At 36.5% G+C, this 20,728-nt stretch overlaps 1 long non-coding RNA gene across 1 annotated transcript in view; it reads right to left on the bottom strand.

Annotated features, from left to right (window-relative positions):
• LOC137249114 (uncharacterized) overlaps positions 1-20,728 on the bottom strand; it is a 154,862-nt gene that overhangs the window by 70,867 nt on the left and 63,267 nt on the right. Inside the window, exon 2 of the long non-coding RNA XR_010952251.1 lies at positions 17,730-17,766. This is a non-coding gene — a long non-coding RNA (uncharacterized lncRNA). The remainder of the gene's footprint in view (positions 1-17,729; positions 17,767-20,728) is intronic.

Raw genomic sequence — 20,728 nt, 5'->3', positions numbered from 1 at the left:
AATCCTTACTCATAGATATTATCTCACATGTGTATGTCCTTTTATGTGCATACTTAAATAAAGTCGCATACTAAGTGTGATATTTTTTCAAAGCGCACACTATGTGAAGCTAGCCCATCGAAATGCGACTTTGCCCAAGTTTAGCGCAGGATAGCCCAGCCTTTTTTCGGCTACCCCATCTTGTGTGGGATGCTTAAACTTTCCTATTGTGAAATTTATCTCAACTACAAAATTTTTTTAGGGGTTATGAAAGAGTCCAAGGAACAACATATTTCAATTTCATTGGAATCTAAATACATGTTCTAGGCCAGCTGGTTGTTTTGAAGCGGAAATACCCTGCAGTAAATGGAATATAGAGGGAAATGAAGAACTAAAAGAGAAATTTAATTGATCAAAAGAATTATTCTACTTTTTTTGTCAATTTAAAATTTGTTTCACGATAATTTTCTTTCCAAGGGTCGGCTAGCGAAAAAGTAGGGGCTATCCTGAGATAACCATGTCATTATTTTATAAATCAAAGGCCGGCTGCAGGTACTCATTAGAGAAATTAATTTTTCCATTTCAGATAATCGCATTATTTGGAACAAATACGCCTTAATTGGGCTTTCATCCTTTGCATCAAATAGCAATAACTATCAGATTTGGAGTGCTGTAAAGAGTTTCGACACTAGAGGAGTTTACGGATATCGCTCCCAGGTAAATTGAAGTATTATATAAACGCAAAAAGGTTCTCTATGTGGTTGTTGTAGCTTTCAATGTTTAATTCAGGGATCCAACGTCTTATACTTTTTTATAAGAAGTCCTTCAAAAAAATTATTTCCGGACGTCTAGAGCTTTTATTTCATGAGTCCGAAAATAAAAGTTAAAACCGCACTTTTATTTTTTAAGGACAGAATAAAAGTCCGGGCCTGTAGCTATGGAACGAGTTATCCACATGAAACGATTTTCATACCTCAAACTTTATGGAAAAACAGGTTCAAATTTACTAGCGAAAACTATATGTAAGTATACTGCCGTCCACAATAAAAAGGCAGTAAAATTCAAATACTGCATTTTAAGAATTTTAATGTCAATTGATTTATCCGACTCCCATTAACTCATTAGCCAAGCAAAGACTCATTTAAAAGTCACATTGAAAGATAAACCAAGGTTTTAAATTTGAACTTTACTTAAAAAGTCTTAAATGTCGCAACTTAAAATTCAATAGTTGTTGTTGTATCGGTAACAAGCACCATAAAGGTACTAGCCCGACCATCTCGGGAACGATTTGGTATGACCACATGCAACTTTCTAGGCCATCGCGCCCTCCCACCCCCTTAGATCCATCAGGAGTTCAGAGTCGCCAGAGCCTCTGCTGTTAATGAAACAGGATTCGCCACGGGCAGGTGAGGTCGACATTTGGGTTGCAGAAGCTATGTATTGCGCTGGCAACCCCTTGAGAGGGCTGCGCAACACAACCCCTTGAATCAATTTGGTATTTTAGTCGCCTCTTACGACAGGCAGACCTACCGCGGGTATATTCTTAGTCCCCTAATCCGCTGGGGTAAAATAGTCTTCGATTTCAGTTTTTGCACTTTACTGCCTTTTCGCTATGGACGTAGTACTACTGGAGTTGGTTATAATTTTTTGATGTCAAATTTGTAGTATTAGCAACTAAAAAATTAAGATGTCCCAACAGGTTTCAAATTCAGATATTTATAATAATCGATTCGTAAAAAATTAATTTCATTTGGATAAGGCGTTCCCCAGTTATAAGGTCGACTTTTATCCTGTCCCTAAAAAATAGAAATGGAATAGAAAATGGATTTTTTGTAAATGTTCGCAAAATAAAAAAAGTTGCATACATTCGTCATGCAAATGCTCTGGTTATCCCAGGCATCCCATAAACCTTCAGCAAGGACAATTTATTGACCCAGTCTTTTTCGATTAAAAAAAAACTTAAAATGGAGCTCGGGTTTAGTTCAGTACGCCGCTGGTACTAGTGCGACTATCTCAAGAACATTTTTTTACCCCTCCCGACCTGATTTTGGTCGCCATTTACTACACAGTCGTCATATTCTAAGGCACGCCAGACTATAATTTCGTGACTTAAAAAAATCGTGCTAAAGATTTCTGCCATTGGAGAACATATCCAGCTTTTCTCTACATAAGTAATAATATTTTTCCTTTCGAAAATGTTTCCTTTTATTTTAGTTCTATAACAAGTTGATTGCAGCAAAGATATCCTAATTAGTTTCTTCGTTATTTGTTATTATACACGCATCTGGGCTCATAACTTTGTTGCCAGACATTTATGTATGTCTCATTATTCACCTTTATAGCAAAAATTAGTCAAATCTTTTATAAATTACTCACTAGTGAAAACTGATTAATCAAATCAACTTTTGTGCTTGGCATAGCTAATCAGCGCCTAAAAATATATATAAATTAGCCGGAAATTATGCCTGCCTAAAGCCATGCTACTACAGTTAAGAATCTCTTTGTTTTCAGAATTTTTTCTATTTCTTAGGCAATAAACTGTTGTATGTATTAGCATCATTAAGAGACTTACGCTCTAGCGCCTAAGTGTATGCTACAAATTTCAATATGTGGTTGCATGTTCAGAGCTTTGCGTGTATGTAATTATTAATGATAAGTTATGTATGCATATTAAAATGTATTCAGGCTATATGATATTTGGTTTTAATTATGACCCCACCAGCTAACTTAGTTAGTCTGTGTACAGTTTACTAGTAGAATATCAAGGTCTAAATTACAACATCAAATCAGTGCTCAATGCTTTACGTGTAGATTTCGTGTGCGCTAAAATTATAGTCACAATGCATTGATTAATTTCTTAATATGCTTTGGTGGTTTGCTTTACATCTCTCTAGAGAGATGCGTTTCAGCTTTGTAACCTTGTTGCCTACTTTTAGGCGGCAAGCGCTTACAGTAATTGTTTGCTGCTGTACCAATGTTCATGCCATTTGTAATTTCCCGTAGTCCCGTAGTTGATTTATTTGTCAGCAAGATTAATTTGTCTTTGCTGATTGTTGTTATGGCCGGCCTTGCTTATCTAAAATGTTCTCACAAAGACCGGCGACTGTGCATTGTTGTTAGCGTACATTTTTCTAAAAAAAAATTTCTAAAGCCTCAAATTATTTATGAACGCACATTTAATTTTGTGGCTTACCATTTTATTTTATTTTTAATTCATGGTAGACCCTGACGAGTTAAACTCCCTCGGGCTTAGTCTCACTGAGATAATTAAATAAATTTTTAGAAAAGGGATCTCTTCCGTTTGCCGCGGCAAGAAAATTAAATGCTGTTTATCGCATTTTTAATTGAAACAAATGGTTTTTGTAACTGACCGGAACATGCATTTATCCCGAGTAAAGTGATAAGGGTTATCACATTTTCATTTCGTCTCATACACGTCTTTAATTTGTAGTGATAAATGAGCTCCTACAGCTGTCTTCAAAACACGATTTTAACTACGACTCGCCTCCTTCACACAAGACGTTTGAAATGTTGGTATCAAGACTGGGTAATGGGCCACTCTGGTGGATAGATTTCGTTTTTATGTTTCAGTCAAAAGACTCACAGACATAACGTAAGTGAGTCCGAATGATAACTTTTGTTTTGTAGTAAACATTTTTCTAAAAATTGAAAGAAAGAACTTATCATTGAGAACTTAATGTCTTTAGTGATTGTGTACTGAATACTCAAGTCTTCCCGAAGCACCAGAGATTTAAAATCCCTCTGATGACTGTAAAAAACCACGTGCTAGATACTAACGCCTTATTTTTGCAAAAGTTAAGTATATTGAGGTTAGGTTATTATAGGATGGCTAGCAGCAGCAGACAAAGAACATCTCAATTGAACTTGTTTTTGGTACGTTGTGTTACCAATACTCTAACAAAGATATTGGAGTCCAGTTATTTAGTGAAAAATAAACACTTGGTGACTTAAGTCCAAGAAGATTTGGGCCCAGCTGCTCTTCCATTTTGCCTCTTTTAATTCTTTCTAGAAACTGACGGAGCGTGACCTTGTTTTAGATCGACCCCGAACGGCGCCTGCATGGCAGATGAATTCCCACTGAGAAGCCTTTCATAGCAGAAATACATTTCGAGAGTTTGCTCATACACTGCCGAGGGACGACGCCCCTTTGAAAGACTTTTTTCTGATAGAAAAAACTTTTTTTTGCAAAATTTCGATGTTTCTTTGGTACTTGAACCCGGGACCGTAGGTGTGGTAGGCGGAGCAGGCTATTACCACCCCACGGCAGCCGATTCGATGGCACCAATAAAGCCTCGAATAAGCACAAAATAGATCTTGCATAATTTCTCCGGAGAATGCAACCGAGATAGGCGGACCGCATCGAGCTTTTCTAAACCTTTGTAACTCTGCTGAACGCTTGGTGAGAAGGACTTTGACACACAAAAAGCAGAGTGAGCAAAGATCAGCGGAATCCCAAAGTATTCACTAACAGTACGCCCGTGCCAGCTCGGGCTTAGAAATCAGACAGGCAGTTTCCTTTTATGCAGATTATTTATATCAAAAGGTTGCAATCGCAAGTGAGGTCTAGCAATCCGTCAAAGCCTTGGACCGCATGGCTATAGAGCTAAGCACTTTGATAGCCGACTGACTATTTGAGTAAACGTAAAGTTCTCTAATAGTAACCGCGGCGGAGAGTATCTCATCTACCGCTTCCTTCATAACGGCGTTGTCCGTCTGGAACACGCTGCTGCTACCGGGCAGCGTAAATCTCCGATTGATACCGAGCTCATGACAGAATAGTGAGATACAGCGCTTTAACTTCCGTTAGAGTTTGTACTTATAAAAAAACTCCAACCATCCGCTAGGTCAAGGACTTGACGTCAATTTGAAACCCGAAAAATCTCTCTACCTTGAAAGAGATGGCATTTATCTCACACTTACATAGTTGATTCGAGGCCGACATATCCTAGAAAGGCATATTCTCGTCAATTGGCGTGCCAGTTTCGCAGAAATATTTTATGTATTTAAGATCTCGAAATATGCTTGATATTGTTCCTTCCTTCTGTGCCCATCATGGTTTAAAAGCAGGATTTTAATATCTTGACGTCATAGAGGTATTCTTTAAACGTAATGGTGAATTACCTCACTCTGATGTAGATTGTCACAAGACGCTAGTGTAACTATTCTTTACATGGCCAGCGTACTAGACGTCGCAAGTCTACTGATTTCATGCATTGACTCTTCTGTCGCCTATACACAGGCGAATACAAGAAACAGTCGAGCCAAACATGCAAAGCCTGCATCCTGAAATCTACGCGATCAAAGACTTTAGTCATTGATTTTGCTTTTTCTTTATTGTAAACATCTATCAACTAAACTGCCTTTGTTGCCCATAGCGCTCCAACGTGGGGGTAAGGTTACTATTGAGCTCCTCAATTTAAGCTGATTGCGCGCCGTTTCCTCCTGTACTGAATGGCATACATCATACTCAAATACATTCTCATTATTGCCTATTAAATTTACCCATTTCCTTGTCGCATGGATGTTTTTTCTTAATTCAATCTACAAACTTTCATAAAAGTTCGACAGTGTCAACGGAATCAGCTATCAATTTGAATATACTTAGATGTCTAGTACAAGTTTATCTCAATCTATAAATATCTAAGCTTCCGTCTAACATTATCTGCCATCATACCGTATATATTCCACTCAAACTTGAAAGTTTGTAATACAGTTAAACAATGCGATAAGCTGCCATTCACACGCTCACACACACCACTACAGATTCGTATGCCACTTATCCACTCAACCGCATGCCATTTTCGTATTTGTTTGCATTTCATCATTCTATTGGACATGGTTTGCTTCTCAACGTCATCATCAATGTCACAATGTTCGTAGCAAAGTTGAGTTCTATTGAGTTTGTGTCGTCAAGTGTAACGGTTCAACTACACTACTGCTTCTTCTCCTTCATCTTCCTGGTTTACTCTGAGCTTACAAACGCCTGTTGTTAGTCGGCTTTGTTTTTTGTGTTTTAGTTTGAAATTTTTGCATTTCGAATTTCGTTTTGTCATTCGGACACAAAATGTTCCACCGCGCACAAGTGCTTTTAGTGTTTCCTTTATGTGGCATGTTTGATTATCCGTCCACCCACAAACAAAGCTAAAGTGTCCACCTGCTTGTTACACCGGAAGTACGTGTTGCTTCTCCCATTCCCACACGTTCATAATCCATTTCTTGAGTACTTCCCCCATAGTTGCGCACTTCAAGCGCCCTTAGACTGCGCGCGTCTCACGTTACTGAGTCACTTGCTTGTCTCATGAATAATTGAAAAGGTACACAAGTTTCAATGGGTGTTTCGTGCATGTTCATGCCACTGTACGTGGCGTGGGTGTTAAACTACAAAATTTCGCGACTTTATAGCATGCTTGCTGCTTTCGCTATCCGTTCTCCGCCACTGTGCTAGAGTTAACTTCCCTACAAACTGCACTGACTGCATATGTATATACGTGAGTATATGTATGTACATAACCACATATCTAAAGTATATATAAAAATATTCATTTCATTTGCTATTTTTATATTTGTTTATAGTTTTGTTTGGGTCAGTTCGAGGCGCCACTTTTGTATGTAAAAAATTTTGTTTCCGGTTTTCGTATTTATTCAACTTTTATTGCGATTATTTATGTAATGACCTAAGTGACTATTTCTGGTATATAAATATGGCATGAAACTCAGTTTGTAAGCTGATGGAGAATTACAAGCGCAGGCTTAGAGTAGGTAGCCTTATATGCCAAGCATTTTCTTTGGTCGTCTTTGGAGGCTGCATGAAACTTTTGCGTCATTCAACAATCTTCTTTATCTGCTATCGAGTATGTGACGTTGGAAGGCGGAATCTGTGTGCATAATCGAAACGAAAAAGAGTCTCTCTTTCATGAAGTAAACCCTGCAAAAATCGGTGGATCATGTGGTCCACTGGAGTACTTACCATTATACTCTACTGTAATGCGGCAAAGGACCAATTCATGTTTCTACACGAACATATTGTAACCCGATCCTTGCTCGTTTGTAATGATTGTAATCAATACACGATGTTTATTGGACTGTGGGTACTCCATGGATTACTCTGATGTAATGCGGAGCTGGAGTATGTGGTCCAGTCCTAGGACATCACAATGTTAATTGGACCATATTTATACCTTTCATGAAAATGAAATGGTATATTAATTTCGTCACGAAACCGAAAATTGTAAGTCCTTAAAGGAAAATACATAGACCCACCATTAAGTATACCGAAATAATCAGGTTGAAGAGCTGAGTTGATTTAGCCATGTCCGTCTGTCCGTCTGTCCGTCTGTCTGTTTGTATGCAAACTAGTCCCTCAATTTTTGAGATATCTTGATAAAATTTGGTGAGCGGGTGTATTTGGGTGTCCGATTAGACATTTGTCGGAACCGACCGGATCGGACCACTATAGCATATATCCTCCATACAACCGATTTTTCAGAAAAAGAGGATTTTCGTAATATCTTACCTAATTTAACAGATTGAAGCTTCAAACTTCACCATATACTTTCGTATATTGCACATATTGTTGCCTGAAAAAATTGCTGAGATCGGTCGTATATATAGTATATATCCCCCACAACCGATTGTTCAGATAAGGAACTTTTCGGAATTACTGCCCCATTTTAAGAGCTAGAGGCTTCAAGTTTCAACGAATGCTTAGGTATATAGCATATATTGTTGTCTGAGAAAATCATAAAGATCGGTGGTATATATAGTATATACATATATTTTCGCAAATTTTAGCCCCATTTTACCAGCTAGAAGCTTCAAATTTCACCGAATACTTACGTATATAGCATATATTATTGTCTGAAAAAATCATAGAGATCGGTTGTATATATAGTATATATCTCATACAACCGATTTTCAGATAAGAAACTTTTCGCAATTTCTACCCCATTTTAACAGCTATTAGCTTCAAATTTCACCGATTGCTTACGTATATAGCATATATTGTTGTCTGAAAAAATCATAGAGATCGGTGGTATATATATTATATACCCCATATAAACTCAATTTTTGCCCCCTTTTTACGGCTAGAAGCTTCAAAATTCATCAAATTTCATCAAATAGTTACGTTTACGTCATATATTGTTGAAATACGTGATTCGCAGTCATAGTTTTTACACGCAGACCACAAAAAACCAGAAACTTTGCATCCTCACACAAAGTACCTACCTGTTTTTTATTTTATATTTATCTTAAAAATCGTTAAGGTATGCAGATCTGTTCACTATATATTTCTTATCTTATACATCCGATTATTCGGAGATTACGAACGGGATAAGATTATTGTTCAGCCCCATTCATGAAAGGTATGAAGTCTTCGGCACAGCCGAAGACAGTCCCGTTCTTACTTGTTTTTGTATGAATTGTGGTTAATTTTGGAGCACTCGGTTGGTCCATAGCGAGTACTCCATACATGCATGCATGGAGTACTCGGGATTTTTGCAGGGAACTGGACTGCAAAGGAGCTTGAAAACTTTCAGTCCATTAGGCTTAGGTATTTGCTTGTATTGGCAACTACTTCATGTGTGCCAACGACTCATTTACCATATCGAATTCAAAGGTAAATCCAAAACAAATTGCAGCTATCCCAATAAACGTTTACCCAGTGTTGTGTCGACTTTTTATATTTTTTTTTTATATGACTCATCCGTTGTGAAAGTTAACTGTGAGCTCCGTTGCCGGAGTGTCTAGGCTTAATTAAAAACAATACAGAGTCGGTCCAGTGCATAAACCATACTCTATTAGGAATGTCTGAAATATAAATAGTGCTACAGACTTTTCTACTTCAAACACATTTTCAGCAAAATAGTTTAAGAATCCCCTTCCCTTCTCCAATATTCAAACTTCTTAAATCAAGAGGGCACCATACATGTCGCCTACAGATTTTCAAAGTCAGGCTCGCCCCTTTTTTACCATCAAGAAGTCGTTTCTTGGATGCCGATGATGTCGGATTTTGCTTTGACGAGGACATCAACCAGCCGGACATCTGCACCAATCCCATTTAGGTAACGGGCACTCCAGGGATATGCCCTCAAATCATAGTGCTATATACGTTTGTCATAGTCGTCATCAATTAAGGGAAGTCATTTACTTCAAAGTAAATGGTCGAGTTACACTTTTACATAGGCACTAGCAATTAAATGTCCGGGATTTCTTATTGAAAACTACTATTTACATCTTTTAGCCATATAAATGCCCTGAACTACTTCTACCTCTCTTTCCCATACGATTAGGTTAGGTTGATCTGGCCATTCTGTGAAAGCCTCACATAGACTGAATGCGTTACCTTCAGTTACTCAACGGCCAAACTGAAAAACCCTATCAAAAACCATGACCTATGTTATAAAATAACTTCATCCTCTTGGCAAGCAGAAGGACCTATCCTATTTGCTGATTTTGTATCTGATAGCTGTGTTACTCCTAATAACTGGAGTCTTGATCTGACGAACTCCGGAAACGAGCACGAAACATGCTAGATCGTTTCCTCCTCCACACCACACTCCCTTTAGCTGCTATCACCGACGGGGCCTAATTAAAAGCATGTGCTGCCAGAAGGCAATGTCCAATGCGAATCCTCAATCATGATCCTACAGTTCCCTCTTTTAAGTGTTACGAGTGTTAGTAGTCTAAGGACGTAAGACCTGCACATGAACTTCGATACTTTTCATATCCGTGCATGGTGCCAGCCTTTATAGCTTCGTCGACCAGGTGCATCTCTTGCGTCCTTTTTACCAATCATATTGGGACCTTGACGGTACAAGCTTCGAGGTATCTGCCCTTTTTAGATAGCTTATCCGTCTTTTTGTTTTCAACTTTTCCCATATGCCCGGAAAGCCAATATAGATGTATATTTTTCTTTGTTCAGACTATGTCTAGGGATTGATTGACATTAAGTTATGCGAGATCATTGCCTTAACTGATGCTTGGATGTCACACTGTCCTCCATTATTTCTACCGCTACACATCTACTATTTTCCCCTAAGAAACACTACAGTGATATGGCAGCTTGTAGAATACGTTGTTTCCGAATTAGCATAGTATATGACAGATCCTACCCCTCCCGCTTGTGTGGAACCATCGGTGTACACGTGCACGACTTTGTTCGCCTTTTAAACGCTCTTGTACCAACCTTCCACCTCCATTGTGGCTCAAAGTTCCGGCTCAAAGAGTCGGCATAAAACAAGTAGGTCCCGTCCCGCCAATTTGTAGGAAAAATAAAAAAGGAGCACGACGCAAATTGGAAAAGAAGCTCGACCTAAAATCTCTTCGGAGGTTATCGCGCCTTACATTTATTTTTATTTTTTATAAAATGGTCTTTATTTGGACTACTTTGGGAGTAGTACAATTATACTTCATAAAAGCGTGTTTAAATCAAACTGATTAGTTATTCCTCAGCTTGCGCTGCTTTTATACTCTCTGTTGCTTCGTACGCATATTTATCCAAAGGTGTAGACTTTTCACGAAAATGAAACAGTTGTATCGCATACTTGGTTATTTAGCTATATGCGTGTGTGAGTAAGAACTTCGTCTCTTAGCTGATGACTACATATGTGTATGTGATATAATTTCTTTGTTTTAAGCTAATGGTATCTAAAGTTAAAATTGAAAGTACTTTGTTATGTGAAAAGGTTTGAGAGGGATTTTACTATATGTAAGTGCGACTATTAGTCCCTAAAGTTGTCCGTATATATATCAACTCAAGAGGTAAATCATTGTGCTTTCTTACAGCTGCTTTCTCACAGCCACCGTGGTGTGATGGTAGCGTGCCGCCTACCACACCGTATGCCCTGGGTTCGCACCCCGGAAAAAGCAACATCAAAATTTTAGAAATAAAGTTTTTAAATTAGAAGAAAATTTTTCTAAGCGGGGTCGCCCCTCGGCAGTGTTTGGCAAGCGCTCCGAGTGTATTTCTGCCATGAAAAGCTCTCAGTGAAAACTCATCTGCCTTGCAGATGCCGTTCGGAGTCGGCATAAAATATGTAGGTCCCGTCCGGCCAATTTGTAGGGAAAATCAAGAGGAGCACGACGCAAATTGGAAGAGAAGCTCGGCCTTAGATCTCTTCGGAGGTTATCGCGCCTTACATTTATTTTTTTTTTTAAGTATCATTTTCCATATTTTTTTACTTCATTTCTTTTATCCTTTGTAAAAAGATAGCATAAATACTTAAGAGCGTTTCAATGGGAACCTCCCCACTACTATCCACCGCCATTCCAGCAAAGACACTCACGTTGAATCATTTTATATTCCACTAGTGTTACGCATAAGTATTTTTGATTTGTTTATTTATTCGCATTGAATGAATTCATTAATGAGTAGTGTGAGTATGTTGTCTTCACTCTGCACGAGTTGTAAAGTTAATGTGTTTGAAAATAAATTTTATAAGCATTAATATATATCCAAATATTGGTCTTAAAATGCATACATATGAGAAATAAGTATAGAAAAATATACATATCAATACATTGTACATATGTACTTCTGATTAAAAAATAAACGTTGCTTTCAAAAAATTTGATTTATTTATTTACTTAAAAATTGCAAAATAACTCGCGAGTAACTCATGCGGACTGTTCAAGGTGAGCATACTCCGAGGGGAAATAGCGCTATAGTGTGCTAAATGCAGAGATTGCATTTAGAAAAAGAAAAAGCAATTGTGTTTATCACGGATAACAACCAATATTCAAAAACAACAAAAAACCAAAAACGGCTTTCCCTGTGAGATATGCTAAGTTTTGAATTTTTTCGGTCTTCGGTCTAAATGATTTATTTTTATTTTCAAAGGTTTTCTTACATTTATTGAGATCGTGTTGTGTGATTTGGTGTCTAAGGTTTTTTTAAAACTGTTACTTGCTACCGAAATAGATTTCGGGAATGGTAAATATCTCATCTGCTCTGTTAGAATTTACATAATGTAAGCTTAACATTAGGTTATTACAACGGTCTACAAATAATTGTAAATTTAAACCAGAAACACGTTGCTACCTCCCGATGGGGTCTGAGATAAATCCTTTTCCCACATATGCAGCAGAACCACAGCCTGGGACCGGGGTTAGGTTCAATACCTTTCCGGAGCAGGAGCGTACGGAGCAGTCCAGCTGCAAGGAGCTGCTCCGAGGATGACAATTTGTGGAAGGGACGCAACAAATTAAATAGGGTTACACTGAATGACAGCCCCTGGGCGGGAAAAAAATCCCGAGTCGCTCCGGTACATAGAACAGTCTGCCGCGGGAAGCGGCTACGCCCCGAACGTATATTTTTGGGGTCATACATAATCCCCAGAACCTATTTCGATTATTTCTTAACTGTTCGGGTATAATTTTGGAATTATTTCGAGACATTTTTTGTAGTAACGTGGAGATCATTCTGGGAGTATTTTGATGTAATTTCGGAATTATTTTTTCGGAATTTTAGGTACTATTTCGAGATGACTTTTAGAAGGCCTTTGGAAACATTTTCGGACTATTTTGGGATATTGGCCAGACTATTTTGAGATCGTTATAGAATCATGTTGGGATCATTTTGAACCATTTTGAGATAGTATTAGGACTAAGTTAGCAACTATTTCGGGAATATTTTGGAATGATTTAGGCAGGGTTCAAAAAAATTCATTTACGATAACGAAAAAATATGTGGCTGTTATTTTTATCAGATTTTCGTCGGCATATTTTCGACGTGATATCGAATTTTTGTCGATAACAACTCTCGTTGAAAAATTATCTAGTAATAGATTTGTTAATTTCGAAAAACTATATATTTGTTATCGAAAAAATATCGATTTGTTATCGGTTTACTGCCGAAAAGTTATCGATTTGGTGTCGAAAAAATATCAAGCCTTATTCAGCCTTATTCTGCATTTCGACTTGGATTGGAATTTTTTCAATTTGGCAATTTTGGTATTCTGTGTTGCAATCTCTTTCGATTCAACTTCGAATTTTCGATTTTGTGTATTCTGCATTTCGATCGTAGTTCCGTTTTTCTAAGTTGCAAATTAGTTTGCGGAAAAATATTAAATTTTTATTTTTTTATTAATTCATAACAGAATTTAACAAAAATGTAAGTAAAACTTGTTAAGAAACGTAGAAGGGTTCATGATGATTGTTTTTTATATGTTTCCAGGTCAAAAACAACATGTCGATGTCGAAGTCCTTAGACGTATTTGCCCCGCAAAAGTATCTAACACATACTTGAAAGCATCCTTATTAAGTCGAAAGTTTTTTTTGAACCTAAATAAGAAAATAAGTTCAATTTCTTACAATTCGTCACTCATCTCAAATGGATTACACAAATCTTGCTATATTTGCCTTTCCATTCTCGCCTGGCCATTTTCGTATGCGTTGCTCTCCAACTCCACAAATAATGCCGCGGCTATTGATTTCATTATAATAGACAGCTATAATTTGTGCATGTTCGTTGGGTTCAGTTATATGCTAAAGCAAGCTGCCGGAGTAGAGGAAAGTGAAGCGAAAACGTAAACAATCCTTTCGGAAAGAATAAATAAATCTTGATAAAGTATTTTAGGCCAGCGCAATGAAATTAGCATCCATAAAATTCAGAAAATGTCAACTATATTCGTGCAGGAATCCGTTTTAACAAAACTTGGTGGCCACGGCAGGGAACTGGCCAAAAGAACGACAAAACACACTTATAATTATGAAAGCACTTCACTCAAAAAAGTATAACACTGCGGCAATATATTCTATTGCTTTTTTTGTACAAAAGGGCGTGGATAATAAAATATAGTTTTTCAGTGTTTTTTACAAATTGTCTTTAATTTATTTTGTTCCAATGTTCACACATTCCGTACAAACAGCTGATTTCGAAAAATCATTTGCTCTTCCTCTTCTCGTTACGTTTCCGTCGTAATGCAGAATACCCAACTTCGATTAAAGCGGAGCGTAGAACGGGAACGTAATCGAAATGCAGAATAGGGGTGATTAAAAAAATATCAATTTCTTATCGAAAAGTTGCGGAAAAATTTAAATAAAACTTCTTTTTAACTTAAAAATTTCCTTGATTTTGGGAAATTGGCAAACAAGTCCATAGAAACTTAAGAAGCAGCCATGTTAGCCTGAGTTACAATTTAAAGAAAAACATACACCGAATTTAAAAATTTGTAAATTTCCACATTTGGGATTTTTTTCTCAATAGATGGATAATAGTTAAGATATGAACTCGAACTAAACATCACAGGGCCACATGTCATAATTAAATCTCAGAGTAGGGACTCTTTCGACTTACCCAAAAGACATTATTAGAGAAATTTCCAATTATTAATCTGTTTACATGAAAAAATTCTAGTTTAAACCAGCATTTCCCACAATTTTGGACCAGATTTGGCCCTCGTAGACACAAATGTAAGTGAGGGATAACTGCCGTTATATTTCCTGCTGAAAGATGGAACTCAAAGATTGCTAAATTATTCTTCGAGAATAGTAATGCACAACGCCAGAAGAGCTTCGTAAGCAAAAGATACATTTTTTTGCCTAGTGTGTGTGTATAAGGAGAATGGTAAAAATTCGCTGCTGGCTTTGCTGAATAACAGTACCTGCACTTACATGATATGCAAGTAAAGACCGAATAGGTTTCTCTAGAGAACTTTTTTCTAGTTAAGCAAATATACCTTTGATGGATATAGAACGGAGGGTTGTTTTTATTGATCGATTTTTGTAACTGACTGAGGTAGGTAAAAGTCAGTAATTCTAGTCGTTTGACCTTCTTTGTGGTTTTGTTGCTTTGGTGCATTTATTTGTTGTTGTGTGTTTGTCTGTTGTACCTGTGTGATTACTTTGTTTCTTGTTAACAAGTTTTATAGGCTGAAATATTGTGTCAGAAATTGTGTTTACCTGTTCGTTTATTGTACTACCGTAATGTTTTCTGTTTGTAGACTTCCATGTTTTCGAGACGTCGGCCTTTTGCTTGTATGTGAAGGACCGTGAATGTTTTATTGATGTTTGCTGGGGAACATTCATTTTCGTCGATTTGATTCGCAAAGTTGGATTCTGGGATAGTTTTTGGATTCCCTGTTTTTTTTTTTGTTGTAATCTCTTATGTGTTATCTGAACCTTGTTCTTATTTGCTGTCCTCTTTGTCCTATGTAACTGTGTTGGCATCTGCAGGTGAGCTTATACTTTTCGAAACAGATCTGTTAAAAGTCCACCCTCTTTGTTCATCTCCTATAGGAATAGGGAGGTAGTGTGCTGGCTTACTACACCACCAAGGGCTTCGGGGTTATATCCTGTCACAGCAAAGCATTAAAATACTTTTTGTAGGACCCACAGATCTGAATCCAAGGATGGAAATTGTCCAAAAGTTTTTATTATACATAACATGAAAACAACAAAAACTTTGCCCCCCCCAAGGGCCTTGGGAGTGTTATCGATGTTTAAGGTACTTTGCCCGATGCAGATCCGGTACGTTCCGGTAACAAGCATCATTAAGGTGCTAGCCCGACCATCTCGGGAACAATTTGGTATGACCACATGAAACCTTCTAGGCCATAACGCCCGCCCACCCCAAGATCCATGAGGAATTTGGGGTCGCCAGAGCCTCGGCTGTTAAAGAAAGGATTGGCCACGGGTAGGTGAGGTACAGTTGGGTTGGAGAAGCTATACAGTGCGCTGTCAATCCCTTGAAAGGGTTGCGCTACACAACTCCTTGAATCAATTTGGTATTTTAAACGCCTCTAGCGACTGGCATACCTGCCGCGGGTATATTCTAATCCTCCTAACCCGCGGGGGCGAATTTTCTAATCTCAAGTATAGATTCCCAAAAAATATTAACTATTTTGAAGTCAGCGCTTAAATGATATACTTCTAGCCCTTGCCAAGTATGTTGCTACGGAAATGCAGATTCGGTACTCATCTATTCCAAGACTATGTGTTCATTTTCATCGCATATTAACTAATGACTTATCTCGTTACCATAAAACCTCACAGCGAAAATCAAATTCATGGAATTCATTTAAGCTCTCACATTAAAAACTCAGCGTTTGCTTGCCAAGTAATAAACTTAAAACTTTTTTATGAATCATAAAGACGCTTCGTATAAGTTCTGCTCTCGTTATGCTTTAAACCAGTTCGAATTTTATGACTCCAATTTGAAGCAGCTGCAACAACTCCAGCAGCATTATTTGTATCCAATTTAAACCACAAAAAATGAGTTTACCATTTTTTTGTATGCGTACGAACGTTTCCCTTTTATTTTTCATACACTTTTACACTTTGACTCAGCTATTTTTGTTTATTCCCTTTTACCTTGAACTATCATTTTTATTTCTGATTTTTCACTTCTCTGCGCTTTTCACCCTCACTGCTCACTTCATCACTTCATACTGTAATTTTGCTTTCACTTCCACCCATTCTCCTTTTAGCCTTTAGCTACATAATAAATATATTTGCTATATATCTTTTGTAACCGACGATTCATCATGTTGTAGCCGTGCCATTTTACTCCACTCAATACGTCTCTCATTTTGCTTACGCACTCTACACAACCCCAACCACCAACGCCATGCTTTCTTTCGTTCACCTCATTTTCAAATATTTTTACTTGCCACTCCACTGCTGTTTAAATCTTTATTTTTTGCTCGATATGCTGCTTTACTGAAAAATTTTAGTAATTTACCACTCGACAAAAATGTGCCCGGGATTTGTGGCGTAAATTGGCAGCAAGAGCAAATGTTGCAGGAGGAGAGAGCAGTGGTGCATATTGCTCACTGCCATTCGGTTTTTTCTTCTGTATTACTTAGCGTTGCCATAAAAAACATTTATCTTTGAAATGTAGATTTTTTTGCCTGCTTATCATAACGAATCTTTAAATGAAGATCTCTTCAATTTTCAAAAATTCGCCATTCGGTTTTTGAATCATACCGTGTCACCACCGTCATGTCCAGTCCTAAACTCCATAGTTTTTCTTCTCCTTACTCTCCACTACCAAGGCGACTTGTTGTTTTTAAGGATTCTAATTTGATGCTATTTTATATACAAATCACTGAAGGTACATACACCATCATTGCAAAGTGGCTTTCCACTCACTTCAGTGAAATGTATGCCACAAGAACCACTTTATTATCTTCGTTCCTCAAATTCAGTGAATTTTCTTTGTATTCCTCACAATCTCCCTATTGCATTTTCAACTTGAGTGGTGAACTACAAGGTGAGTTTCTATGGTGACTATTATTGTGCGCCCCAAGTTGGGCGCTATATTCATTAGGGGTTCGAAAAAGGATTCAACTTATTAGGTATCAACAACAAAAGGTGGTACTGCATGATCGTCGTCAATAAACATATTTTTTAGAAAAAAGTTTAGATTTATGAGAACAAAGAAAATTTTTCTTAAGACTACTTCCTCTGGAAACGCTGTGCTCAGACTATCTGTTCCATCGCCGCGTGCGTTCAAATTTTTTACTGCTCCTTAACGCCTGTTGCTGTTCATCTGACATATTGTTTCGCTTTACCTATAAACTCTTTAAGCTTTAGAATCAAATCTACTATGAAAAAACCTGTTATCTTTTTCTTTAATTCATTTTTGTGTTAAATGTTTTTTAAGCATATATTTACGGTGCTCTTATCAGTAAATGCATCAAAACTTGTATTTTCTTAAAAAAATACAAAAATTAAATTTAATATAAACATAAAGTTAGTAAAAAAATGTGCCTTAATTTTGAACTTACCTTATAATTGAATCAGTTGATTATTTTGATTAGGCTCCTGCAAGAAAAAAATAATTTCTTAATCTTTTACTGTGAACTGATTTAAAATTATTAAAAAAACAACAAGTTCATTGTGAATATATTTTTAGTTCCAAATGGTCCTTTAATATAAATTTTTCAGAACGCATCACTCTTATTTTACAATATTGAACTAATTTTTATTTTACAGCTACTATTGTGAATGAGTTTATGACTTTGGTTTGTTTAGTAAATTGGGCTTATGTATAAACAAAATCATCTTTTTTTAATCACGAAAGTTAATTTGAAGCAATAAATAATATAAATAAATAAATAAATTAAGTAACTATTTTGAATGAAATTCTTATTTAAATACCGAAAATATGTATTAGAAAAGTACTATTGTGAATTAATACATACTGGTTTATTATTCTAAAACAACACCTTAAGTAAAATTACCATTGTGAATGAAATTCTTAAGTCTAACTCATTGAATAAATTCCCAAACACTTTTTTGCTTTTAATTAATTAAATACCGAAAATTACTATTAAAAAAGTACTATTTTAAACTAATTCATATTTTCTTATGATTATAAAGCAACACATAAGATGAATTACTATTATTGTGAATGAAATTCTTAAGCCGAATGAATTCGGCATTTGAACTATTATGAACTATGCCTTAATTTTGTTTTATATTTTTCTTGTATTTGGAATAAATTTGTAAAAAAATATCAGCTTTCAAAAAACTGTTTGCTGCTTCAGAAAAGGGCGTCATTGTTTGAAATACCAGTGATGTTTCATGCTGGTGTGTTATTGTGAATATTTTTCTGATTTAAATTTGTTACCTAAAGTTGTGTTTAAGTGATTCACAATATCCTTTTCAAGCACGTAGATTAAATTCTGTTAGGTGAAGCAAATATTTGGCGCAAAGAAAACAATAATATCCTTTGGGATTTTATTGTGAATAATTGCTTATTGCATCAAAATGGTGAACAGTCTACTAAATTTTGCACAATTCTTAAGTAACTAGATCTGCAAGTATGAAATGACTTCATTTTATTTATCTCTCCGTAAACCGTTTGCACTAAAATACTATTGTGAATACTTTTAAGTTTAAATGCTCATTCATTTCGATTGTGAATCTACTTATAGCTACTAAGCGTGCTAAGGTGGATTTATCGTAGGTAGCAATTTTTTTTTGGGCGACATTGATAGTTTGTGCATAAAAGCCCGAATACATTAAATTTTTAATGCACTTTCGTGCAGTCGATTGCATGTGTTTGTACGCACGATGCTGTATCTAAAACCTTATGTGTTCGTGCCTTAAGCGCTAGTGTGAATGAATTTATGTCGGTATTTCAGCAAAATTATTTGAAATAAGAAGACGGCGTTGCTATTGGGAAGAAAAAGCTATGCTTCGCTCCAGTGTAAGGTCTTAGTGCCGAAAGAAGCCGGTTTAACGTCCAGCTAAGAACTTGCACTTTGGCACGTCTCCTTAAAACTTTCTAGTTGAACCAGAAAAAATTCTCCTTAATATCTCCATCCTGCTGTGATCTCAAAAATAACTGCAACTTATAGTTTGTTCAAATTGAGTTGAAAAATTACGGTCGAGCACCTAATAAATGTCCTTCCTTCATTTCACGTGGTTTATTTTCCTTATATCTGTCGCCTTATTCACTATACAACATATTTCAATGTCGCCCGGCACAGTTCACTTAACGAATTTATTTTCATTAGCGCATTACCCCATTTCCGTGATGACATTTGCTTTTTGGGCATTGGCCACAATTTAGTCGACATCAATGTCTACAGAAATGTCACTGTTGCTCTTTTTGTTTTCATTGCTCTCAACTGACGTCCTTTTTTTTTTTTGTTATTTTTGTTTTTTCTTTCTATTCGTTGCACATTATTGTCTCATTAAATGGAAACAGACACAACAGACAAGATAACTTAACATGAAGTCGTCGTACACAATTCGAGTTAAGACACTGAGCTCTTGTCAACGAATAAATTCAGAAGCTAAAAACAAAGTTAAAACCTGTTGGTAGACGATAGTGGCGTTTATAAATATAAGTAAGTATGTATGTGCAAAGGTTTATTATGTATATATTCCGCGTTTATTTGTTAGTCGATTTCCGTTGGAAATAATCAGGCGATTTATCTGCTAGACAAGCTGTAGTGAAGAGCTCGTGAGCTTGTAAGTTGCCCTGGTAATAGTTAACCACAAACAACAATAACTACAAGCAAACAAACAAGCAGACGCAAGAACATCGTCCGGACAGTCAATATCGTAGCATATCGCTGTGAAGGTCACTGCTGCCGCATCGGTACACTTTTACCAAATATGGTACATTTTTTTGTTTTCTACGGAATAAAACATTTCTTAAAGGTGGAATAGTTTGAAATATGAAGTTTTAAAAGGGAAAAGTAAAAAAAAAAATTTCTTCAATAAGTACCGCGATAAGCTTACTTATTAGGCAATTGTTCAAAATAACTTGACGAAGGTCACACCTCAAAAATATGGTACGAGATTGAATTACACACAAACAAATTTTTTTTTATTATTTTTTCTTTAATGGGCCAGCACTCAAAAGTATGTTTATAACCATAATAAATATCACATTTAATAAGTAAATAAATGTAAGTCGCGATAACCTCCGAAGAGATTTTAGGCCGAGCTTCTCTTCCAATTTGCGGCGTGCTCCTTTTTAATTTTTCCTACATTTTTGTCTAATACGAACAGTCGTACTGACCGGACGTGTTTTTTAATCGCTCTGCAACGATTTTGTATTGCTATATGTACCGTGACATAATTAATTGCATTTGTTGTTATATGTACTGTGGCATAGTTAATCGCTTTTGTTGCTTGTTTTACTCCAATGCCTTGTATTTGTGGTCTTAGAGTTGAGCGCACTCAACCTAAGGTTCAATGTGCTAAGTGTTCGGTACTTTTTCATCTTCCCTGTGTGGGTGTTTTGGAGACTGACTTAGACTTTTTA

The sequence above is a fragment of the Eurosta solidaginis genome, chromosome 4 (assembly GCF_040869045.1).
Source record: "Eurosta solidaginis isolate ZX-2024a chromosome 4, ASM4086904v1, whole genome shotgun sequence".
Classification (NCBI taxonomy): Eukaryota; Metazoa; Arthropoda; class Insecta; order Diptera; family Tephritidae; genus Eurosta; species Eurosta solidaginis.
The sequence above is the reverse complement of the archived record's forward strand: the minus strand, read 5'-3'. Positions and strand labels throughout refer to the sequence as shown.